At 44.3% G+C, this 20,773-nt stretch overlaps 1 protein-coding gene across 13 annotated transcripts in view; it reads left to right on the plus strand.

The window, feature by feature from the left end:
* CCPG1 (cell cycle progression 1) overlaps nucleotides 1–20,773 on the plus strand; it is a 98,648-nt gene that overhangs the window by 12,010 nt on the left and 65,865 nt on the right. The window lies entirely within an intron of this gene.

Consider the following 20,773-nt stretch of genomic DNA (forward strand, 5'->3'; position numbering starts at 1 on the left):
TTGTTCTCCTTGGCCTCTGAGGATAGAACAAGAAGCAATGGACTCAAACTGCAGCAAGAGAGGTTTAGGTAGGAACTTTTTCCTAATGTCCAAACTGTCAGGGTGGTTAAACACTGGAATAAGTTGCCTAAGGAGGTTGTGGACTCTCCATCTCCGGGGATATTTAAGAGCAGATTAGATAAATGTCTATCAGGGATGGTTGAGACTGTACTGGGCCCTGCCGTGAGGGCAGGGGACTGGACTCGATGACATCTCGAGGTCCCTTCCAGTCCTAGTGTTCTATGATTTTAATAAACCATCTTGTTAGTCTTCAAGGTGCTACATGACTCTTTTTTTGTTTGTTTTACCAAGATCAGATTAACATGGCTCTTTCTCTGTTACTTTTCAGTATTTTTTCCTGTTCCAGAGTGGCTTTGAAGCTTATTTACGCACTGCCTCTTTTTCTCCTTCCCCCTCCAATTTTTCCTCCCTCCCTCTTTCTTCCCCCATTTATTCTTGGTTCTGGACATCCAACACTCCAGTCATCTGAAGAAGTGGGTTGTGCCCACAAAAGCTCATGATACCGTCTACATGTTTTGTTAGTCTTTAAAGTGCTACCAGACTATTTGTTGTTAAATTCTTACACTTATTTTTAAAAAAACATGGTCCAAACCATATAATTTCCCCTAATCTAGGCCTGAGCAAGGGCTGACCTCTTTTTGCTGAAATTTGAGAGAGAGAGAGAGAGAGAGAGAGAGAGAGAGAGAGAGAGAGAGAGAGAGAGAGAGAGAGAGAGAGAGAGAGAGAGAGAGAGAGAGAGAGAGAGAGAGAGAGAGAGAGAGAGAGAGAGAGAGAGAGAGAGAGAGAGAGAGAGAGAGAGAGAGAGAGACTGAGACTGAGACTGAGACTGAGACTGAGACTGAGACTGAGACTGAGACTGAGACTGAGACTGAGACTGAGACTGAGACTGACTTGCTATAGAAATGTTAGTCCATATAGTTAAAATATGCTGAAGTTACAAACCTTTGAAAACCAAGGTTTTACAGTGATAAATGTAGGGCAACCTTAACAGTAGTTGTTTCTACCTGTAATACACATGTACACACACTATGTATACATACCTAGTATGTGTGTATGGGATGGCTGTGCATGTATATACGCATGTATACTTTTGCATGCTGAATAATATAAATAAGTAGAGCTCTTAATGATTTTCACAATCTTAGCCTTCTAAATGTATTACTTGGGGGTTTTGTTTTTGTTTTTATCATGATGTACATTGTTGTAGCATACAAATGTATCTATTTGCTGAATACTTTCAACAGTAACTGGAAAACGTTGCAGTATATTAGAAATAGCAAAACTGTAAGGTTGTAACTTTATCCAATTTTTTTTATTAGTAGCAAATATGACAGTACAGTAGATTACCCAAGGTCACAATCTGAATTTCAGTTACTTCCCTTATAAAAGCTATTAGTACACAACTTCAGTTGTTTACTTAACATCTTACAAGAAGCTTACTAAAGTTAACATGACCTGAGGCATATATATATATATATATATGAGAGAAGACTAGCAGTTCTTCCTGTGCTAGCTTCCAGTTTTTGTCTTTTTCTTTTTTAATATTCAGAGATCTTGTGTCAAGTTAAAGAATATTTTCTATGACCTCATATTTGCATATAGTTTCTGGATGTTTTTATTAAACTTGTTCTTGCAGTAGTGTGCCTTAAAGTCACTTCTGCTGATCAAGTAATTTATAATTCAGTGATATGAGTAACTGGTTGGTTGTGTGCTGTGGATATGTTTTAATTTGAAAAATAAATGATTTGTGTGTAGGTTTCAATATGTATATCCGATTTACATTCTGATACCATTCCTGTGTAAAGATTTTTTTTTCAGATATCTTTTTAAATTGCTACAATATTTTACTAATTTAGAAGGTATTGTAAATATGCATGTTCTCAGAATCTGTTGATTTAGCAATCTAGATTATTTTAGTTTGAGAATATAAAAATGATTTGACCAATTATAGCATTTGCAAAGTTTGCTGCTTTTAAAATTAGATTTAGAAGACATCATTAATTGTATGATATTAGAAAATAATTTGATTAAAAATTATATCTGTGGCTTTTTACCTTTACCACTTGTAATTTTACTCAGGCTAACCAACAGTGACAGAGTAATGTCTATTTGATCTGAATAAAATGAGTTGTTTCAATTTGCTTTGAATGCATTGGCTATTCACTTCACAGTTGGTTATTGGAACTATTGTTGGTAGTCCCAGCAGGGAAATCAAATGTTTAATAGTCTGTGTGGACTAAATGTACTCTTTCACCCTTACATGGTCCATCTAGGTCAGATCATTTGTACTATAACTGCCCTTATTATTCATCTTTTGTGGACTTAATTTTCTAAGTATGTAAATTTGGTACCTCTTATTGCATTGACTACACTGTAATGAAAGAGAAGTGAATGAGCAATAATCATTATAACTTGTATTGTCCAAAAGAGTATGATGGAACAGAATTTAAAAAAAATAAAAATATCTTATTTCCATAACATTTCTTGATATACTTAAGCAAGATTTTTAATGGTTTCAGTATGTATTATGAGTCTTATTCTTCTTTTACTTTTGTTCTTTTAAGCTCAGGGCTGTACAGAGATCCAAGGCAAAATCTGAAATGATGCTTCCCTCTTCCAAAAAAAACTACTGCTGAAGAAAGGCTTTTGAGTGGGGGAGTTCAAGAATGAATCTATCGCAGTGGTTCCTGTCTCAAGAGGCTTGGTCCATCTCTCTACTCAGGGTGTTGCAGCTTAGCACAAGGGATTGCAGTGCAACTCATGGTTGCCTGGGGACAGCTAGCCAAACTTGAATGGTGTGCATCCAGTCACAGTGCGACTGGATTAACCCAGTCCCTAGGAGGCTCTATTGCTGCTTTGAGAGGATGATAATATGGCAGACAAATTAATATGTAAATGTTTTTTATTGTGCATGTCTGATAGCAGCTTTTTCTTGGTGTCCCTGAACTCTTGAATGATGGGGGAAACTTTTGGCACAGGGAAAACAGCAACCATGGGTCCTTTAAGGGTTCTCTTCCCCCCCCCCCCCCAAGGTGGCGAGACAGGATGATATATCCTGAGCTGAGGGCTGATTGGAAAGGGCTTAAGTAGACCTTGTGCGCCTGGGAATGGTGAAATCTCTATATACCTGTTCCTTCTGTCAGAGCCCTTCTGCACTGCAATCATCAGCACAGGTGTCAAGAGCAGTTTATTTGTCTCATAGATGGCATTGTTCTCTGATAAACTGGAGTAGGAAGGCAATTTAGTGGAATGTATTTCCTAAATAAGTGAAGGAATGGAGGTTGGGGCACCTAATTTGTAGTGCAGCTAAGAGAGAGTCCCTTTTCCGTAGTCCCCTTAAATGTATATGGTGGTGTATGGGGGTGTATGGGGTGTTCAGGGAGGGGTAGCACCTCTGATGTACGGGCATGTCGTGTCCTTTTAGGGCAGCTCGTCCACCTTTGGTCCCCACTTGTCACTCAACTCTCACCTGTGGCTCCTAGTAACTGTAGCATGTGCAGCGGCCACACCCCGGGCAACAGCTTCGACAGGCTGGCTAAACCAGGTTGAGAGTAGCCGTCGGGTCATCGACCTTCGGTGAGATAGGGACTTGTCTATCCCGAGCATGTGAAGACAGACTGGCGGATCGAGCGGATGAGACCTACTAGAATAGGACCAAAGGTCATGAAGGTGGTTTCTGCAAGCGATGTGGTACGCTAAGAGCACGGCAAGACATGAAAGATGCCCTGGTCAACCACTGCGCCCAGCCCATCTCCAACCGTCTCGACATTAGTCCTGCCATTGGAGTAAGATGGAATCTGGGAAGAGAGAGTGAGGCTGACTATGCGCACCTCTCCCTCACTTTAATCCAATTCACGCGCAAGTCTTGACATCTCGACATCTCCTAAGTCCTGTGGCGACGGGCAAGCGACAAAGCAGCAGGTGTGGATACACTGGGAGCTGTAGCCGCGGACCTGCACACAGGCGGCTCAGGTCTAATGGTCGTCTTCTTGCTGGTGGAAGCAACAGCTGGATTTGGCGTCTACCTGAGTGACTGAGCAGCCCTCTTTAGGATTGCACTGCTCACCTCCGTAGTAAGAGGAAGGGGCTAGAAAAGGTGCCCTAAACATTGTTTGCTTCATAGAACCCTGGCCAGCTTACCGCGGCTGGAGGGGATCCCATCTCATGCGGTCGAACAATAAAATTTCGAACAAAATGCAAGGTGACACCACTCACTATTGGCACATGGAACGTACGCACGCTTCAGGACAACCCTTCAGCAGACCGACCAGAAAGAAGAACAGCCCTGGTCGCCAGAGAGCTCACAAGATTTAACATCAATATTGCGGCACTGTGTGAAACTCGTCTAGCAAATGAAGGTCAGCTCATGGAAACAGGAGGTGGTTACACATTCTTCTGGCGTGGACGCAGCAGTGACGAATGTCGTGAATCTGGAGTTGGCTTTGCGGTTAAGAATCATCTTGTCCACAAACTTGCCAGTCTTCCCAAGGGCGTGAATGACCGACTCATGACACTGCATCTTCCACTACCGAGAGGAAAGCAAGCCACACTGATCAGTGCTTATGCGCCCACAATGACGAATCCGGATGAAGTAAAGGACAAGTTTTATGAAGATCTTGATGCCCTACTCTCATCCGTGAAGCGCACTGACAGGCTGATTCTACTTGGCGATTTCAACGTGAGAGTAGGATCTGATCACACTGCCTGGGATGGCGTCATTGGAAAAAATGGAATCGGTAAATGTAACAGCAATGGCCTACTATTACTGAAGACATGTGCGGCTCATGATTTGATCATCACCAATACCATCTTCCGCCTGCCCACTCGCAAAAAGACGTCCTGGATGCACCCACGCTCTAAGCACTGGCATCTCATTGATTATGTCATTGTGCGGAGGAAAGACAGACAGGATGTAAGGGTGACCAAGGCCATGCCGAGTGCTGACTGTTGGACTGACCACAGACTTATCGTCTCCAAATTAAGCTTTCACATCAAGCCAAAGAGACGTCCGCAGGGAAACAAAGCTGTGATGAAAAAGATCAATGTCAGTAGACTGAGGAACCCCAACACAGCAACTTTACTAGCAGAAGATCTTGGCAACCAACTTTTAGAGCTGCAATTAGAGGAAAATGCTGAGAAGGACTGGGAACGCTTCCGGGATACTGTGCACTCTTCTGCACTAAAGGTTCTTGGACCCTCACACAGGAAACAGCAGGACTGGTTTGATGAAAACGATGAAGAGATCAAGGCCATACTTGCTGAAAAGCATCGCCTTCACCGTGCTCACCAGAATGACCCATCGTCAACAGCTAAGAAAAATGCCTTCAACAACATTCGCAGGATCGTACAGAACAAACTTCGTAAGATGCAGGACTCCTGGTTGAGTGCCAAAGCAGATGAAATCCAGAAGTTTTCTGATAGAAACGATGCCAAACGGTTCTACGAAGCCCTTAGATCCTTGTATGGACCTCAGCCCTCAGGGAGTTCCCCTCTCCTGGACTCAGATGGTGCAACTCTCATTACTGAGAAGGCTCTGATTTTACAGCGTTGGGCTGAGCACTTCCAATCCGTACTGAACCGCCCATCTTCCATCAATAACGAGGCGATTGATAGAATGCCCCAGGCGGATATCAACCACATCCTGGATGTCTCACCATCAGAGACTGAAACCTTACAGGCCATCAGCCAGCTGTCCAGTGGCAAGGCCCCAGGATCTGATGCGATTCCAGCGGAAGTCTATAAGGGTGGTGGTGCAGTGCTTGTCAACAAACTCACTCAGCTGTTCCAGTCCTTCTGGAATCAAGGATCTATTCCTCAGGAACTGAAAGACGCGTCTATCGTACACCTCTACAAGAGGAAAGGAAATCGACAAGTTTGCGATAATCATAGAGGAATATCACTGCTTTCCATCGCAGGTAAGATCCTTGCACGAGTGTTGCTGAATCGTCTGATTAACCACCTGGAACAGGGTTTATTACCCGAGACACAGTGCGGCTTCCGCAAAGAGCGTGGCACGGTGGATATGATCTTCGCAGCCCGACAGCTTCAAGAGAAGTGTCAAAAACAGAATCGTGAACTGTACACCACCTTCGTGGATCTCACCAAGGCTTTTGACACTGTCAGTCGCGAAGGTCTGTGGCGCATCATGTCGAAGTTTGGGTGCCCTGACAGATTCATCTTGATGGTACGTCAGTTACACGACGGCATGACGGCTCGTGTTTTGGATGATGGAGAAGCTTCAGAGGCCTTTCCCGTCACAAACGGCGTCAAGCAAGGGTGTGTGCTGGCACCGACCCTGTTCAGCATAATGTTTTCAGCCATGCTGTCAGACGCCTTTCAGAACAGTTCCCTGGGAATCAGACTGAGATACAGGACCGATGGGAAACTGTATAACCTGCGAAGACTCCAGGCTGTCACCAAGATAAAGGAGACTGTGTTACGAGATCTCCTTTTTGCTGATGACTGCACCCTGAATGCTGGATCAGAGCAGGAAATGCAAGCCAGCATGGACAAATTTGCAGCAGCATGCGACAACTTCGGCCTTCTCATCAACACAAAGAAAACCGAAGTGATGCACCAGCCAGCTCCAAAAGCTCAGCATCAAGTGCCCACCATCACAGTGAAGGGACAAAAGCTGCAAGCAGTGGACCAATTTACATATCTTGGCAGCACCCTCTCCCGCTCAGTGACAATTGACATCGAGGTCAACTGCAGAGTCGCCAAGGCAAGCTCTGCATTCGGCAGACTGTTGACCAAAGTGTGGGACCGCCGTGGAATAAGCCTTGCTACAAAGCTTAAAGTCTATCGAGCAGTAGTGTTAACTACCCTGATGTACGCCAGTGAGACTTGGACTGTATACAGGAGGCACGCTAGGCAACTGAACCACTTCCACACGATTTGCCTCCGCAGACTTCTGAGGATCCGGTGGCAGGATAAGGTGCCAGACACAGAAGTCCTTTCTAGAGCAGGTCTGCCGTCAGTTTACACCCTGCTGATGAAAGCTCAGACACGCTGGGCAGGCCATGTTGCAAGGATGCCAGATCATCGCATCCCTAAACAGCTCTTCTATGGTGAGCTGTTTCAAGGGAAGGGATCGCACGGGGGACAAAAGAAGCGATACAAAGATACGCTTAAAGCCTCTCTCAAGTCCCTGGATATTGACACCACCTCCTGGGAGACCCTGGCACAAGACCGATCAACATGGCACACGCTGATCTACCAAGGCTGTCAAACATCTGAAGCCAGAAGGACAACCATAGCACAAGAGAAGCGAGCACTCCGTAAAGCCAGAGTTGCAAAAGCTGCAAAAGTGGTGCCCACACATGTCTGCCCAATCACTCAGTTTGGTGAGATCTTCTTGGAGTCCCTCACAGTCTGCTTTCTGTCTTGACTATCCTAAACAGTTTAGTATCATCTGCAAACTTTACCACGTCACTGCTTACCCCTTTCTCCAGATCATTTATGAATAAGTTGAAAAGGATTGGTCCCAGGACTGACCCTTGGGGTACACCACTAGTTACCCCTCTCCAATCTGAAAATTTACCATTTATTCCTACCCTTTGTTTCCTGTCTTTTAACTAGTTCTCAGTCCATGAAAGCATCGTCCCTCTTATCCCATGACAACTTAATTTATGTAAGAGCCTTTGGTGAAGGACCTTGTCAAAGGCTTTCTGAAAATCTAAGTACACTATATCTACTGGATCCCCCTTGTCCTCACGTTTGTTGACCCCTTCAAAGAACTCAGAGGGTATGTCTACACTACCCCGCTAGTTCAAACTAGCGGGGTAATATATGCATACCGAATGTGCTAATGAAGCCCGGGATTTGAATTTCCCGGGCTTCATTAGCATAAAGCCGGCTCCGCCATTTTTAAAAGCCGGCTTGTTCAAACCCCGTGCCGCGAGGCTACACGCGGCACGGGCTAGATAGTTCGAACTACGTAGTTGTTCCGAACTATCTAGCCCGTGCCGCGTGTAGCCGCGCGGCACGGGGTTCGAACAAGACGGCTTTTAAAAATGGCGGAGCCGGCTTTATGCTAATGAAGCCCGGGAAATTCAAATCCCGGGCTTCATTAGCATGTTCGGTATGCATACATTACCGCGCTAGTTCGAACTAGCGGGGTAGTGTAGACATACCCTAATAGATTAGTAAGACATGATTTCCCTTTACAGAAACCATGTTGACTTTCCCTCAACAAATTATGTTCTTCTATGTGTCTGACGATTCTATTCTTTACTATTGTTTTGACTAATTTGCCCGGTACTGACGTTAAACTTACCAGTCTGTAATTGGCAGGATCACCTCTAAAGCCCTTTTTAAATATTGGCATTACATTAGCTATCTTCCAGTCATTGGGTACAAAAGCTGATTTAAAGGATAGGTTACAAACCATAGTTAATAGTTCTGCAATTTCACATTTGAGTTCTTTCAGAACTCTTGAGTGAATGCCATCTGGTCCCCGGTGACATGTTACTGTTAAGTTTATCAATTAATTCCAAAACCTCCTCTAATGTCACTTCAATCTGTGACAAGTCCTCAGATTTGTCACCTACAAAGGATGGGTCAGGTTTAGGGATAACATCCTCAGTTGTGAAGACTGAAGCAAAGAATTCATTTAGTTTCTCCACAATGACTTTATCGTCTTTAAGTGCTCCTTTTGTATCTCCATCGTCCCGTGGCCCCTCTGGTTGTTTAGCAGGCTTCCTGCTTCTGATGTACGTAAAAACATTTTGTTATTACCTTTTGAGTTTTTGGCTAGCTGTTCTTCAGACTCCTTTTTGGCTTTTCTTATTACATTTTTACACTTAATTTGGCAGTGTTTATGCTCCTTTCTTTTTACCTCACTAGGATTTGACTTCCACTTTTTAAAAGATGCCTTTTTTTCCTCTCACTGCTTCTTTTACATGATTGGTAAGCCACGGTGGCTCTTTTTTAGTTCTTCTATGTTTTTTAATTTGGGGTATACATTTAAGTTGAGCATCTATTATGGTGTCTTTGAAAAGTGTCCATGCAGCTTGCAGGGGTTTTACTTTAGTCACTGTACCTTTTAATTTCTGTTTAACTAACCTCCTCATTTTTGCATAGTTCCCCTTTTTGAAATTAAATGCCACAGTGTTGGGCTGCTGAGGTGTTCTTCCCACCACTGGAATGTTAAATGTTGTTATATTATGGTCACTATTTCCAAGCGGTCCTGTTATAGTTACCTCTTTGACCAGATCCTGCACGCCACTCAGGACTAAATTGAAAATTGCCTCTCCCCTTGTGGGTTCGTGTACCAGCTGCTCTAAGAAGCAATAGTAATACTAATACAAATATATATTTTCTTCTGTCATTGATTTTGGCATCTGAAATCACCAGTGTTGTTTCATGGATTTTTAGCCAAGAAAATTGTCAGATATGCAAGTGAACTTTAAATGCCAGTGTTGATGGTCACCTTTGCCCAAAAGATGGACTGTTAATTTTATATAATTCTGTCTAAATGACATAATACACATTTTATGATCTCCTCAGAATCCTGAATAGAAATTGTTGCTATGCAGTCATGCATTGTTTTGTGTATTACCACATTACACAGTGTGTAAAAGACAAGTGATTCCTGCCTGGCCGCTCAAAGAGGAAAAAGATTATTGTGGAGGGAGATGGTTAGGAGACTACCAACTACGTTCAGAAGACATGGTGTCATAGCATAGGATCTCACTATTGACTGAAGTTTATTTGTCCAGGCTCATAAAGGCTCATATGTACCATGAAGTTAATCTGCAGCTTTTTGATAATAAAAGCTCATAACTCATAATATGCAAGACAAAGTAACAGCATGCATACAGATAGTCTGTACTGATTTTTAGTTCTTACTGGGTGTACTCATGGCAGCTGGCTGTGTACTAAACATGTAGAGTTCTTGGTGGGCATCCCAGGGTCTGTTGTTTTGCTGTTAAGTAGTGTGCATCTTGGGTTTTTGTTTCTGTTAATTGTTGGATCCATAATAGAAATCAGATGGGTTCAAATTTTTAAAAATCCTATTTTTCCACTGCCTCTGATCCATTTTTCCTGTCTGCCATTTTTTACTAGTGCCCGAATGAACCTGACAGTGCTCCATGTTGCTGCCCTGGCAACTGCAAATATGCAGAGGTTACTTGGGCTGTATTTGATCTCTCAAAGAAATGAATTTGGCTTTGAGTCTGTCCGCCACACCGTTAGACAGGTGATATGACAGCAGTAGCTCCTCCCTCCATTAGTAGGTTCAGTGTGGGAGAAAGTGGGATGTGGACAAGGGGAAAAAGAGGAACAACTGATAGTAGATGAATGGGTCATGGAGCAGCTTTACATTGTAAAGTGTCATTTTGAGGTTTGGAAAAGGATCATTCTGCAGATCTTGGATGATCAACAGTGGTGAGATATTACAGGATGCATGAGACAATCTTTTTTTATATGCTGAACTAACCCTGGAATATACAGCTGGTGATCATTCTATGGACAAGTGAGCTGCCATTTCCATCTGAAAGCTGGTCACACCCAAATGTTACCACTCCATAGTCAACCAGTTCAGCATGGCAAGATCAACAGCTGGAACCATTGTCATAGAGGTGTGAGATCTCAAGAAAACAGCATTGTTGCACTAGGATATACAATTTGGTAATGCTCTGATAGAAATTTCACTCATGGGTTCCCAAAGTGTATTGTAGCAACTGATAGGATCGATGTACCTGTTATTCCCATATGCACACCAGGGTCTGAATTTGTAAACAGATTTATTTTTCCATGGTATTCTAAGGACTGGTTGTTCACCATGGCAGGTTTACATACATAAATGTGGGATGATGTAATGGCCCTTTCAGAACTCAATTTGTTTTATCTTAATGGAAAAAGGACTGTTTACCTAGTATGGGTATTAACTGTGTGGAGATCCTAGGAGATCCAGTTTATCCTCTGTTTCCCTGGTTAAAGAAGCTATCCTTCACAAGTTGCTTGGGCAAAAAGAAGGAATTGTTTAACAATTCAGTAATTGCAGAATGACAGTGAAACTTGCATTTGACCATTTAAAAGGAAGATGGGTGCTTTTTTTGGAATAGGTTGGGAGTTGTAGAAAAAAAAATTGTTTAAGGCTATAACCGTAGGACGCACATTTCCTTATTTGTGAGAATAAGGAAAAAGCTTTACTGGTGTATGTGAGGTTAAAGTGCAGAGACTTGCTCAGAAGTTTAAGAGGTCAATAAGTTATTCAGTAGAAAATGGAAACAGCCAAGACAATATTGTCAGGGAAGCCTATTGATTTTATTTTATTCTGTGATCTGAAAATGGGCAACTGTATATCAAGCTGTTATCCTGTGAATAGGAGTAGGCTAACTGATGAGAGGTTTAGACTCAGGGGGTAGCCATGTTAGTCTGTAACTTTCAAAACAATGAGTAGTCCTGTGGCACCTTGGAGACTAACAAAAATATGTATAGTATCATGAGTTTCATGGACAAAACCCACTTCAGCATGAAAACTCCATGATACTATATACAGTGAAACCTTTGTTATCTGGCACTCTGTTAACCAGAAAACGTTATTAATTGGCATTGCCCCTAGCCGCACAGGCCTGGCTTGGTTTACCCTGATTGGCTTAACAATGTTTTATTTAAGAAGTACTAATCATCTTTAACTCAAAATAGAAATGTGAGACCATAGATTCATAGACTTTAAGGTCATAAGGAACCATTATGATCATCTAGTCTGACCCCCTGCACAATGCAGGCCACAGAATCTCACCCACCCGCTCCTGGAATAATCCTCACACCTATATCTCAGATATTGAAGTCCTCAAATGGTTTTAAAGCCCCAAGATGCAGAGAATCCTCCAGCAAGTGATCCATGCCCCATGCTGCACAGGAAGGCAAAAAACCTCCAGGGCCTCTGCCAATCTACCCTGGAGGAAAATTCCTTCCCAATCCCAAACATGACGATCAGCTGAACCCTGAGCATGTGAGCAAGACTCACCAGCCAGACCCCATGAAAAAGTTCTCTATAGTAACTCCTATCATCCCTCCATTGGCCTATTTACCACTGATAGTGAAAGGTCAATTAGTTACCAAGATCATGTTATCTCGTCAAACCATCTCCTTCATAAACCCATCTAACTTAGGGTATGTCTAGACTACAGGGTTTTGTCGACAGAAGTTTTGTCGACAGATAATGTCGACAAAACTTCTGTCGACATAGAGCGTCTAGACTACATTGAGTTCTGTCGACAAAGATGCTTTGTCGACAAAACCCTGTAGTCTAGACACAACCCTACATGCAATAACACCTTCTGTCGACAGAACTCTGTCGACTTTTGTCGACAAAACCCTGTAGTCTAGACGTACCCTAAATCTTGAAGCTAGATAGGTCTTCTGCCCCCACTACTTCCCTTGGAAGGCTGTTCCAGAACTTCACTCCTCTAATGGTTAGAAACCTTCGCCTAATTTCAAGTCTAAACTTCCTAATAGCTAGCTTATATCCATTTGTTCTTGTGTCCACATTGGTATTAAGCTTAAATAATTCTTCTCCCTCTCTGGTATTTATCCCTCTAATATATTTAAAGAGAGCAATCATGTCTCCCCTCAGCCTTCTTTTGGTTAAGGTAAACAAGCCAAGCTCCTTGAGTCTCCTTTCATAAGACAGGTTTTCCATTCCTCAGATCATCCTAGTTGCCCTTCTTTGTTCCAGTTTGAATTCATCCTTCTTAAACATGGGAGACCAGAACTGCACACAGTATTCCAAATGAGGTCTCATCAGTGCCTTGTATAATGGCATTAACACCACCTTATCCCTACTGGAAATACCTCGCCTAATGCATCCCAAGACCGTATTAGCCTTTTTCACGGCCATGTCACAATGACGGCTCTTAGTCATCCTGTGATCAACCAGGACTCCGAGGTCTTTCCATTACTTCCAACTGATGTGTACCCAGCTTATAACTAAAATTCTTGTTATTAATCCCTAAATGCATAACCTTACACTTCTCATTATTAAATTTCATCCTATTGCTATCACTCCAATTTACAAGGTCATCCAGATTTTCCTATATAATATCCCGATCCTTTTCTGAATTGGCAATACCTCCCAACTTTGTGTCATCTGCAAACTTTATAAGGACATTCCCACTTTTGGTGCCAAGGTCAGTAATAAAAAGATTCGTCCCAAAACTGATCCCTGAGGAACTCCGCTAGTAACCTCCCTCCAACCTGACAGCTCACCTTTCAGTATGATCCGTTGTTGTCTCCCCTTTAACCAGTTGCTTATCCACCTCTCAATTTTCATATTGATCCCCATCTTTTCCAATTTAACCAATAATTCTCCATGTGGTACTATATCAAATGCCTTACTGAAATCGAGGTAGATAAGATCCACTAAATTTCCATTATCTAAAAAATCTGTTACTTTCTCAAAAAAGGAGATCAGGTTGGTTTGGCACGATCTACCTTTTGTAAAACCATGTTGTAATTTATCCCAATTGCCATTAACCTCAATGTCCCTAACTACTTTCTCCTTCAAAATTTTTTCCAAGACCTTGCATACTACAGATGTTAAACTAACAGGCCTATAGTTACCCGGGTCACTTTTTTTCCCTTACTTAAAAATAGGAACTGTATTAGCAATTATCCAGTCAAATGGTACAACCCCTGAGTTTAGAGATTTAGTAAACATTTTTGCTAATGGACTTGCAATTTCATGTGCCAGTTCCTTTAATATTCTTGGATAAAAATGATCTGGGCCCCCCGATTTACTCCCATTAAGCTGCCCACCAACTGCCTCATGCTACAAAACTACCAATACAGGCAGTCCCCCGGTTACGTACAAGATAGGGACTGTAGGTTTGTTCTTAAATTGAATCTGTATGTAAGTCGGAACTAGCGTCCAGATTCAGCCGCTGCTGAAACTGATCAGTTTCAACAGCGGCTGAATCTGGATGCCAGTTCTGACTTACATACAGATTCAACTTAAGAACCCCAGGCATCCCCAAGTCAGCTGCTGCTGAAACTGATCAGCAGCTGATTCCAGGAAGCCCGGGGTAGGGGCTTCCTGTAGTCAGCCACTGGTCAGTTTCAGCAGCGGCTGACTTGGGGATGCCTGGGGCAGAGCAGCTGGAGTGCTGCTCGGTTGGTCCAGTAGTGCCGCCGCTCCTCGGCGCTACTGGACCAACCCAGCAGCACCCAAGCTGCTCTGCCCCAGACGTCTTGATTCAGCCGCTGCTGAAACTGACCAGCAGTGGCTGAATCAGGACGCCTGGGGCAGAGCAGCTAGGGTGCTGCCGGGTTGGTCCAGTAGTGCCCAGAGCGGCGCTACAGGACCAACCGGCAGCACCCCAGCTGCTGTACCACAGGCGTCTGGAGCAAAGCCGCGGAGCACAGGGGCAGTGGGACAGCCCAGACGCGAGGCTTAGCTCCGAGGCTTTGCTCTGCTCCGAGGCTTTGCTTTGCTCCCCAGGGCTCCGAGGCTTTGCTCTGCTTTGCTCCCCGTCCCCCTGGTCTGCAGACCAGAAGGACGGGGAGCAAAGCGGCGGAACACGCGGGCAGCAGACAGCCCAGACGCGCGTCTGGGCTGTCCTCTGCCCGCGTGTTCCGCCGCTTTGCTCTGCTTTGCTCCCCGTCCCCCTGGTCTGCAGACCAGAAGGACGGGGAGCAAAGCAGCGGAACATGCGGGCAAAATGTAAGGGTTGTCTGTGTAAAATATATTGATGACTCCATATGAATGAATTTGTATATGCTTTTTTAATTTAATAATCAATTGTGTAACACAGATAAACCTTTAACTGAAAAAAATGGATTGTTCTTATTAAACAATATATTAAACCGCAATCTGTCATCTACAAAAGCGACGAGGAGTCATGTGGCCTTTTAGATTTATTGGAGCTTTCATGGGCAAAGACCCGCTTTGTCACATGCATGTATACCTACCTCTGGAATTTCCACTACATGCATCTGTAGTGGGTCTTTCCCCATGAAAGCTTATGCTCCAATAAATCTTTTGGCCTATAAGGTACCACATGACTCCTCATCGCTTTTGTAGATAACAGATTGCGGTTTAATGTATTGTTTAATAAGAACAACCCATTTTTTTTTTTCAGTCAGTTTTAAACTGGCTCCCATCATGGACCAGCTCCTGCTTGGCACCCAGCACTGCTGTCTCTGATACAGCGGCAGCAGTGCAGAGTGGCAGGGGGCTCTCAGGGAATGAGGCCGGAGTGCATTGTCTGCCGGCCCCACCCCTAGGGACTATAGAATAGTTGACTAACTGATAAGAATTCATAAGGTTACTCGACTATTCCATTAACCAGTATTTAATATTTCTAGACACAACATCCCCTGACAATGAGTTCCACAGGTTCACTGTGCATTGTGTGAAGTAGTACTTCCTTTATTTCTGGAGTTGCCATCCTTTAGGGGACAGTGGGGTCTGGGACAGCTTCCCCCTCCACCTCAGGCCCTGCCCCTGCTCTGCCCTCCTTTGTCCCCACTCCACTGCTTCCTTCAAGCCACGTCCCGAGTGACAGAACCTCAGCTATTATTTGGAGGGTGTTGGTAGGGTTGCCAGATGGCTGAAACAAAAATACTGAACACTTCCCCTTCCCCCCACCCAAAAAAAACCCACCGTGAAAAAATTTTGTTGAAGGGGGAGGGGAAAAAAAAAAGGATGGGGGGGGGACCAAAGTTGTTGAGCAAAAAAAAAAAAAAAAATCTGACTCCAAGAACCTGGACCACTGCTAGGGGTTACCAGGTAGTCAATTAAAAAAAACCCCAAAAAACGGACACGCTTCATGGGGGGAGAGGACCGGCCAGAAAGGAAACGGTGCTAGCCAGGAAGGGGGGGGGATGAACAGGGCTGGCCAGGGGAGATGAGGGGGACAATGGGAAGCAGGACTAGTCCTGAGCGGGGGTCGGGCAGAATGGGGCTGGACGCAGGATATTGGGGGAGGGGGAGGGGCGGGGCTGGCCGGGAGTAAGGGGGGGAGGGAAGCATAGCTGGGAGGATCAGGGGCTGTGAGGGTAGCCAGGAGGAAGGGGGGGTGCAGTGGCGCTGGCTAGGGGAGATCAGGAAGAGGAATGGGCCGGCGGGAAGCAGAGCTGGGGGGAGTGCAGAGGGGCTGGCTGGAGAAGATCAGGAGGGGAAGTGGGGGAGAACTGGCCAGCCAGCCGGGAAGGGGGCGGGGTGAGCAAATCAGCCGGCAGGAAGCGGGACTGACCTGGGCACTTGCTGCTTCTCCAGTGCAGGCTCCTGGCGCCGCACGAGCGAGGAGGAGGCTTCCCCTCCTCCTCACACTCAACCGACTGAGGGCTCCTGGTGGCAGTTGTGGTCCCGCCTCCCAGCTCGGACTCCCAGCCACTCCCCCCGCCCACGCCAGGCTTCTGTCCTGTGCACAGCCAGAAAGATCAGAAAATACCAGATATTGCACATATCCGGTATTTTCTGAATTATTTTTTTTACTGGACAGAGCGCACAAATACCGGACTGTCTGGTACAATACCGTACACCTGGCAGCCCTAGGTGTAGGCCCTTCAGCAGGGGTTGGCCTCCCTCTGCACTCACCGGAGAGGCAGGAAGTGGAATGATCCATGCCCAGCCCACTGTGCTTCCTTGAGCCCAACTCCCAGCCATCTCCCAGGGGAGGGTTGTGGGCTGAGGCCAAGTTGCTCTGCTGCCCATTGCTATGGTGAAGTGAAGTTATCTGGCTGGGAAATGGTGGAGCGGAGCGGAGCAGGATGCTTGGTGGTTCTGCTTCTGTAGCTCCTGCTCCCACTGATGAGTGCAGGTATGGGCGTGGCCCTTACTGCCAGGGTCAGGCATGGTAATCCCTTGAGGCTGAGGGGCTCCCAAAGTTCTCGGCCCAGGATAGCTCCTTGAACCATTCAATGGACAGAATGACTGTGCGGAAGCATTAGGGGGCCCACAAGAGATGAAATCTCAGCGGCAACTGTTTTCACTGCCCTGAATTTTGGTTTATGAAGGAAATGGTCTCTGGAAGCAATTCTGCATTGATACAGCAGGGAGGAGTTACTTGTTCCTAATAGCCTGTTTTGTCCAGGGGTTGCATAACGTGGCTGGGTCCTGATTTGCATTTTGCATTGCCTGCTGACCTAACAGCAACACTGGCTTTGTCTTGCCTCTGTATCTCCCTGTACTTTCCACTCTTGTCTTTTGGCATGACAACACTGTCCCTGCAACTGCCACACTATCTTGCTCCATTCCATAATCTCTCTGGACAGCTCCCTGTCATTTTCCCTCTATTTGCTATTTTTGTTTTTCTTCGTGGCTGTGCAGTGTGCTCTGCAAATATTGCATCCTGAATTTTCCCCATTCAGTTTATCCGTCCACTAAGATGTTGATGTACTTAAGGCCTTGTCCTTGAGAATCTAGCCATTGTAGGTCCTATGATTGTGGGAATAGGAAAAACCCACAGTGGATTATTGTTTATATTGCAGAGAGACTACGATAGCATTTTTTTCCTATGTATTTCTGATTTTCCTTCTCTAAGATTCTTCACATCTAGTACAATGAAGAGGACTGTATTGAAATTTTTGTCCAGAAGCTTTTGACCACAAGCTAATAGGAGTCAACAGTGTGACACTATTGGGGAAAAAAAAGGCAAACATGATTCTGGGATGCATTAACAGGAGTGTTGTGAGCAAGACATGAGAAGTCATTCTTCTACTCTACTCTGCATTGATTAGGCCTAAGTTGGAGTATTGTATCCAGTTCTGAGCACCACAGTTGAAGAAAGATATGGGAAAATTGGAGAAGAGCAACACAAATGATTACAGGTCTAGAAAACATGACCTATGAGGGAAGACTAAAAGAATTGGGCTTGTTTAGTTTAGAAAAGAGAAGACTGAGAGGGGACACAATAGCAGTTTTCAAGTATCTAAAAGGGCATTAAGAAAGAGGGAGAAAAATAGTTCTCTTTGTTCTCTGATGATAGGACAAGAAGGAATGGGTTTAAATTATAGCAGGGGAGATTTAGATTGGACATTAGGAAAAACTTCATAACTGTCAGGATGGTTAAACACTGGAATAAACTGCCTAGGGGGATTGTGGAATCTCTATCACTGGAGATATTTAAGAGCTGGTTAGATAAATATCTGTCAGAGATGATATAGATGGTGCTTGGTCCTGCCATGAGGGCAGGGAACTAGACTTGATGTCTCAAGGTCTCTTACAGTTCTAGTATTCTATGCTGTTTGGCTTTGTTGTTGTGGCTTGAAGGCTCTATGTGCTGGATGGTAGTGGTGGTATTTGGGAATAATGTTCCCAGCCTGGCTTCGCAGTTTTGCTGTGCTTTGGTTGCACTTATATGGTGTCAGAAAAATTAGTGGGGGGCGCCTGGGGAAGAGCAGATACTAATACCCTCTCCATCCTCTTTAGGCTGTCCTGACTCTACATTACAGTGTGTAGATGATGAGAAGAGTAGGGGTGGGAGCTGGAGGTTTGTTAAGATCCTAGCACTCATCTGCCTACAATGGCTGCATCTACTGAAGAGCTTGGAGAAAAGCTAGCACAGAAGTATAGCACGGCAATAATAATTGTAAAGATAGGAACTTACATGCCAAAGGTATCTTGAAAGAATTTACCCTCTCAGTCCTGGCCTTAGTTTCTGTTAAGAATTGAATTGGGTACCTGCGTAGCCAGTGTCAGGGTTCTGAGTACTGAAGAGATCCCGGCTTTCAGGGGACAGCTCTTCACAGATCTCCTAGTGTTCATTCTCCAGTGACCTCCTGCTGGTCCTCCTTGGGAGCGTGGAGGAGAGCAATCTGCAACTTTCACAACCTTGCTGATTGGGTGGTTGTGTAATAGTGCAAAATACTGTCTCTCTCCTCAAATATTCCTAGACCAGGGATGTTAGGGAGTGAATAATTAGCTAATCGTGTAGTTGATAGAATTTCTATCAACTACCTGATTAGTCGATAAAGGAGGAAGCCTCAGTCTTGGCTTGTGCCGGGTCCAGGAGCTACCCGCTGCTGCAGCTTTGCAGTTTAAATGTAGTTGGAGCTGGGCTGCCTGCATGCTCAGCTCTTACTACATTTAAATTGCAGAGCTGCAGTGGTGATAAGTTCTGGACCTGGTTTGAGCCGGGACTGAGTCGGGCTTGCTCAGTCCCAGCTCGCACCAGTTCCAGTAGCCCACATCTGTGTGGGGTTCCAGCGGGGAGTTGGAGTTCCACCTCCTCCCGTGGACAGGGGCTGCTGCTAGAGCAGCAGAGCTGTGAGCAGGGGCTACTCTGGCAGCAGCGCAGACAGGGAGCAGCCTGGGCCTACCACGGGCAGAGGCTGCTTCATGGCAGCCTCCCTTGTCCTCCTCTGCCCCCCATGCTGCTGCCTTTGATAGAGGCACCAGCACAGGTGGTGGGGGCAGGCAGCACCAGCTCCTGCTCCCCCTCTTCCCCCTTGCTGCCTCAGATACAGATAAGCCTAGGCTTAGTTAGTTGACTACTCGACTACTCCCTTACATCCTTATCCTGGACCATTTCCTCAAATTCCTGATTATAACCTATATTCACATGAACTGTTGTTCATTCTTGTTCTTGTATTGTTTGGCACCCTGGTTGTGGATCCTATGGTCATCTCTTTAGCTATGTCTACAAAAGATTTTTATTCCCATGGCTGACCACTAGAACTTTCAGCAGCAACTGTTCTTCACATTTGGTGATGAGATCTAGGGTGTTTGCATGTTTCCATGCTACTGCACAAATCATGTTGTAGGATTTCTTGATTAACATTGCCACAGTTCAGTGACCAAAACCTGATGCCTCTCCAGTTTTTAAATGGGGGAGGGCAGCCAGCCACCTTTATACCAGAGCAAGGAAGGGCATAGAATTAAGCAGGTCCGTGATGGTTACCCACAGAACAGTGGGATTACTAGTAGAGTCCTGACAAAGTAATCAGAGTAATGTACAGCACCATTATGTGCATACGAACAATAAACCAAACTCAATTTTGCAGCAAACTTGCTTCTAGAAAGAGAATTCTAGGTTTTACAGTAAATGTGGAGTTAGTGCACCGTAATTAGTGCTGTTTGTGTGTTCATAGTGGTTGATTTTTTTTTTAAACAGACTAGTGATTTAATCCAGTTTAAAACCTCCATGTAGAGAAGCCCTCAAAACCTATCTGGTAGCCTTCTTGCACTTGAACCAAATATTATTCATTTTAATGAGACACTTTCCATTGGTTTTAATTTTTTTTAAATAAGGCCTATGGGTGATCCAAATATGTTAGCAAAGCATTGGCTAATATTTTTCTGAATATATATTTAAATCATGAAGGTTGTGATAGGTAAATTTCCTTTCTTTAAAATGGACCAAAATTTAGGGTTTTTTTTTTTGGTATTCTAAATTGATATCTGAATTGTTAATTGTAAAGAATTTTTAATCCTCTGTATTTGAAGTGACTTTGACATTTATCTTTGAAAAGAGTTCTGTTTCATGTTGAGTTCATATCTTGTAAATATGGTTAAATATATAGAAAGGGATACATGCAGCATGGTTATAATTGAAGTAAATGTGTTTACATGAGTTATTACTTTTGCACTCAGGAACATTTTGAACTAGCAAATAATGTGTATTTATGAAACAAAGTGTAATAACTCATTTCTTGAGCTATCTATTTAATCATCACTTTGTAAATGTTTTATTTAATCTTGGTAACCTGTAAGTTCACTCATCCATTCTGCTGGATGGTTAATATAATTTTCTGATTCATG

The sequence above is a fragment of the Pelodiscus sinensis genome, chromosome 14 (genome assembly GCF_052426305.1).
Source record: "Pelodiscus sinensis isolate ZL-2025 chromosome 14, ASM5242630v1, whole genome shotgun sequence".
NCBI lineage: Eukaryota > Metazoa > Chordata > Testudines > Trionychidae > Pelodiscus > Pelodiscus sinensis.